A 6248-nucleotide genomic window follows, 5' to 3' on the forward strand; every position below is an offset into this window, starting at 1 on the left:
GTTGCAGGACATGTCTTGCAACTGAGGTGGCTGTGTCAGTTGCAGGACATGTCTTGCAACTGAGGTGGGTGTGTCAGTTGCAGGCCATGTCTTATAACTGAGGTTTTAATCACAAAACCATCTGAAGATATATAAGTTTAAACAGGACTTTTATTCAATGTTGAAATGATTGTATTGTTAACAAGATAACTAATTACAACCAAACTTTGTCATGTCAAATCACATCTTGAAACATAAAAGAACACCTACTTAGGGCCTTTCAAGGAAATCAGTTTGAAAAAAAATATAAGGAAATAATAAAGTTTCCATAAATTATAATGTCATCTGAAAAATTACATCACATAAGGGTACCAAACTGAGTTCCATTATATTTCATATGGCACTCTTAAACTGTGTAAAAAGATCAAGTTTTGACGTAAAGGACTGTAAAAACATATTTCACAAATACTGAGTCACATTTCATTACAATACAAGAACATCATCAATACTTCAACTCATAACCTTTTGTTAATGCTGTTATTCAAGTATTTACATTCCTCTGCATGTCCACTGCAATGAAATCATCAGTCTAGAATAAACCTGAACTCATGTGTCCTTGCCATTAGACACATACTGACACATATGCATTCATGCCTACATTTAGGTTTCTTAAGCCTTCACAAAGAAGCTTGAATCTAACTCTGAAATTTGATAGTGAAGAAATCAAAATGTGATTTTAAACTGCCTCCTAATAAAGCCATGTGAGATAAGAAGCTATATCCATCAACGTACATGTAGTTGAAAATAACCTAAATTAAAATTTCATTCAAGATTAATAATTGAACAGCTTTAACAGTTCAATCACTGATTACTTTTAAGTGAATGACATGTCTTGCAACTGAGGTGGGTGTGTCAGTTGCAGGACATGTCTTGCAACTCAGGTGGGTGTGTCAGTTGCAAGACATGTCTTGCAACTGAGGTGGGGTGTGTCAGTTGCAGGACATGTCTTGCAACTGAGGTGGGTGTGTCAGTTGCAGGACATGTCTTGCAACTGAGGTGGCTGTGTCAGTTGCAGGACATGTCTTGCAACTGAGGTGGGTGTGTCAGTTGAAGGACATGTCTTGCAACTGAGGTGGGTGTGTCAGTTGCAGGACATGTCTTGCAACTGAGGTGGCTGTGTCAGTTGCAGGACATGTCTTGCAACTGAGGTGGCTGTGTCAGTTGCAGGACATGTCTTGCAACTGAGGTGGGTGTGTCAGTTGCAGGCCATGTCTTGTAACTGAGGTTTTAATCACAAAACCATCTGAAGATATATAAGTTTAAACAGGACTTTTATTCAATGTTGAAATGATTGTATTGTTAACAAGATAACTAATTACAACCAAACTTTGTCATGTCAAATCACATCTTGAAACATAAAAAGAACACCTACTTAGGGCCTTTTAAGGAAATCAGTTGAAAAAAAATATAAGGAAATAATAAATTTTCCATAAATTATAATGTCATCTGAAAAATTACATCACATAAGGGTACCAAACTGAGTTCCATTATATTTCATATGGCACTCTTAAAGGACTGTAAAAACATATTTCACAAATACTGAGTCACATTTCATTACAATACAAGAACATCATCAATACTTCAACTCATAACCTTTGTTTAATGCTGTTATTCAAGTATTTACATTCCTCTGCATGTCCACTGCAATGAAATCATCAGTCTAGAATAAACCTGAACTCATGTGTCCTTGCCATTAGACACATACTGACACATATGCATTCATGCCTACATTTAGGTTTCTTAAGCCTTCACAAAGAAGCTTGAATCTAACTCTGAAATTTGATAGTGAAGAAATCAAAATGTGATTTTAAACTGCCTCCTAATAAAGCCATGTGAGATAAGAAGCTATATCCATCAACGTACTGTAGTTGAAAATAACCTAAATTAAAATTTCATTCAAGATTAATAATTGAACAGCTTTAACAGTTCAATCACTGATTACTTTTAAGTGAATGTATGTAAAATTAAAGACATATTTTCTCCTTAACAATTAAAGAAAAATACCGCAATAATACGGTGTCGCTCTAATTTGATCAGAATTGGTATATACGAGTATGGTTACCAATGATCAACAATAAATGTTGTTTCTATCTATTCAGTGGAGGAAATTCTACATTGATGTTATGACAATGATTTCTGCACAGTACAACCAGAAAAACAACAGAAATATTTAAACCAGAAAAACAAGAATGACAAAAGTAATTAAGGTCTGAAACTTTAGGTACTGGAGGTCAACTCTAGCAACATGCACAGCAGAAACAAGCCCTCTTAGTTTGAGTATAGATGGTCTCCCCCTTCTACTGTCTATGGTTTCAGCAGGTCTGTTAATATGTAAAAGTTCATAAACAATGACAGGCAATGACTCAAGATCAGTGGAGTTGGCCTTTTTCTTACTGCCATCACTCCTGCACATTTGCAGGATTTCACTTTTTCTTACCTCATTTGTACATTTTTGACACTGATGTGTTCATTTGAACAAATTCACATCTCAACCCCTGCATCTACCTGTACACCAAATACTGAGATGGACCACCCAGATGAGTCCTTGAAACTTTCAGGAACCATCAAGATGTGACCCTAAATCTCTCAAGGACTATCCTAATGTGACCTTGAAACTGTTTGATCTATAAAGCTCATTTCCACATTTAACACTGACATACAGAAAGAAACAAGAAAATTATTCAAAACAGCTTAAACACTGTTATACCAAATTCAGTGGACAGATGAATGAACAGTAAAATTATGGACAGCAGAATTCATCTAATCAGTAAAATCACCCTTCGCTATACACCTCAGATAACAGGTTAACAAGATGGTCTTCATTCATCAGATTCAATGTCCATCACTGCACCTAAAATGTCGCAGACAATGTGTAGCCTCTCAAGATTCCTGTTCATGTAGATACAGTGTCTTCCAACATTTACTGCTGCTAAAATTCCAGTTCCTGTCAAGTTAAAATGAGGATTTGCGTTACTGTCCAAATTCCAGGTATTATTTTACACAAGTTCAGATGATTGTCACTTGTTTAATGATGTAAAAATATTTTGAGCTATAAAAATAACACAAAACAAATCTGTTGCCTTGGCTGAAGAAACTGATGCCATAAATATTACTTAAGCCTTTGCACACTCTAAAGCACCACAAAACACTGAATTAAGAGGTTAACAGTGGCCAACCTAAAACCTCTGGCCCGAGGTTTTTCTACACAGTGTAGGCAAAATTGGATGGAAGTTGTCAATGGTCGACCATTTTTAGACATCTTTCAATAAATCAAACAACATCAACAACTGCTCGTTTGCAACAATATTGGTGAAAAAAGATCAAAAAATAGCGATAATGTCCCTTTAAATATAGGCCTACAGGCACTCAGGGTGAATATGTTACATCAATTTGATTGGTTTCGTTTCCTCTTTTTTTTAAGACAATCAATCTGCAAGGCAGTTTATGTATTGACAAATATGTTATCTTTACAACCACACAGCAAAATGTTCTTTAATTTTTATGAACAATATTTGACAATACTGAATACATAACATGCAACCAATGTTCATATTTTGCCCATACACCAGATACATGGAGAGACGTCAAGATACAATGATTAACTCAGAAACCCTACAGGGAAAAGTAAATATTGTTTTCTTCCAGTACAACTGGTGAATCCACATTTGGAGCAACTTACAAACTTAACCAATTACACAAGGATGATGACACAAGAGATATAAAGTTAAGAAATTTAACTGTGGTGAACTTGACTATTCCTTTCAAATCCTTTCCTAACTTGAAATCTTAAAACTGATATACACTGCATGGTTAATTGAGTGCAAAAAGACATCAGGGATGGACCATTTGATAAGGGGGTGGGGATGGGATGTCTGGAAAATTGATGAGGTACATTATCTTTTTTATCTGATCCATTGTACATAATTTTTTCCCACCTTTTCTTTTTGTCAAACATTTTCTGGCTGATTTTTTTATTGACATTTGTTTGGAATTTTTTTCAAAATCTGCCAGCACCCCCTCCCAGGTGATAAAATGGTCCGCCTCTGTGTATTGACCATCTTTGCATGAGATATACTGTACAATGACCAGATGGTAGGAAGTGTGTCAATTTTTTACAACCTTGGTACTCTTAAACATTGAAAACATTTTGGAATATATATAATATAATTTGTTGGAAACCAAACCTGATGATTTTTTTATCGCATTTCAACACCAATTTCACTGTACCATGTCAAATATCAAATATCAAATGCTTACTAAATCACAGCCATCCACATTGGAAACATATCAGTGAAAAACAGTGCAGTCTCAAAACATTGAGCAGCTTTCATCGGAAACTCAGCCTTCATTTAGGCATGTTCAACATTATTATGAAAAATGGTTACACAATTTCAGCTGGCTCCACTACAATGTAAAAAAGAACTCAATGACTTGCAAAGTATGGATGAAGCATAATAATAAACAGAATACGATGACCTGAGCCAACATGAATTTCGGAACGAGTACACTTGCTTGCCATGTCGACTGTGTAGGACCAATAAAACCGCAGTGCTCGCAGAAACTTTGAGTGCGAGTTTGAACTTGCAAACAACAACACGGGTATGGCATGTAATAAAGTGTATAATTGTCTGCGAATGACCCCCTTTTTTCAACAGTGACCGTTTTTTGAGCTTCCATTGGCCCTCAGACCCAACTGATGCAAAAGTTTGGCAGAACACTACCCCCCCCCCCCCCCCCCCCCCCCATCCCCTTCAGAAGTGTTTGTGAATATACATGTAGCCTTATTCCTGGCAAGAAAGAGGACTTTGGGCAAATTTTATCTTTGTCAAAAGATCACACTTACGTTTTAAGGATTACTGAAGGGCTGGTGTACTGGTGGCCTTCGTAATAAGTCTCTGATGCATCATCTCTGAGTAGAAATCCTGGAAAAGAAAATTTTACAGGAGTCATATATTGGAAGAGTGATCTAAAGCACAGTCCCTCTCTGAACACTCAAATGATATAGTTTACACCTTATTACATCACAGAAAGTGGAGTTGGATTGTTGTCTATAAAATTAATAATTACAGTATACAAGTATATGTATGGTATGAGAAATGACAAAGTTCTGCTCAAAATTATGGAATATTTATGGAATGTGATACTCAGCACTCAGAATGAAAGGATGGGCTTCTTTTGTGAATTTTGCCTAGGGAAGGTTTTTGCTAAATCATGATAATAACTGGGCAGTTTGTCTCTCCTGGGATCATGTAAGCTTAAACCTGACAGTTTGTATGGTAAAAATAAATACAGTAAATAAAGAGTTGATAATGTAATGATTACTTCTCTATCTCAAACTCTACTGTTCCTGTCACACAAGTAATAATTTACAAATCATCATTACAGCTCAGAAAAGCAATCAAGTGATCTTACTACAATGTAATAAAAGTATGGATCACATTTCAAAGTTCTGTTTGGTCATAAAAATGGTTTGCTAATGGTCAATATATTGACATACCCCCCCCCCCCCCCCATATTGTATACAGGCTGTGGCCTTCTTTCCACAATCAGAGGGGCTTGGATTTGTAAACAATGGTTTGTAAACAAATATAACATTTACCTTGATTCACGGTTCGATCGTCAGCTTGTGCATTCACAAGCATTACTTGGTAAAGCTGACAGACAGAGGAATCACTGAAAGATGTAGTCAAACTTCCTGCACATACAGCGTATTCATGACGGTCGAGGTTCAGATTATGTAATGGCGTCCCCATCGCATCGCTCCGATGTATGACTGGTCGGCTGGCGCCGAAACCCGTATTTATCACGCGACGAGATCTACAAGGCATGTTCTCCCTGGCATGAATGTTATGAACTGGGCAGCGGTTGAACCTTCAGTCGATTTAGACGAGAAGTCTGGACAATTCTTGGCCATGTACGCTGTGGTCCAGTTACTGACGCGCCGCTTAGTATTAATAGTAAGAATTCGCAAACAACCGTTTCATGATGGCATATTCCATTTTAATCTACAGGGACACCTAGGGCGATAAAAATTTAAATTTGAAAAAAAAGCTGAGTATTTTTCAAAGGTACAGTATCAAATTTCAGTGATTATACACCTATGCATTTTTCTAATGACAGTTAATATGTACCACAGCTACACTGAGAGTTTGAAGTCTGTATCATGGTAACTTGCTTAAAAATGCATGTTTTTATTAAAAATAGCCTTT

The 6248-nt window shown here is 36.4% G+C and overlaps 1 long non-coding RNA gene across 1 annotated transcript; it reads right to left on the reverse strand.

Annotated features, from left to right (window-relative positions):
- Positions 1-2437: 2437 nt before the first annotated feature.
- LOC139130050 (uncharacterized) lies at positions 2438-5989 on the reverse strand. The gene is made up of 3 exons (XR_011551766.1): positions 5639-5989; positions 4883-4961; positions 2438-2983 (listed from the first exon to the last, which is right to left on the reverse strand). It is a non-coding gene; the product is annotated as an uncharacterized lncRNA (long non-coding RNA).
- Positions 5990-6248: the final 259 nt, after the last annotated feature.

The sequence above is a fragment of the Ptychodera flava genome, chromosome 3 (assembly GCF_041260155.1).
Source record: "Ptychodera flava strain L36383 chromosome 3, AS_Pfla_20210202, whole genome shotgun sequence".
NCBI classification, from domain to species: Eukaryota; Metazoa; Hemichordata; class Enteropneusta; family Ptychoderidae; genus Ptychodera; species Ptychodera flava.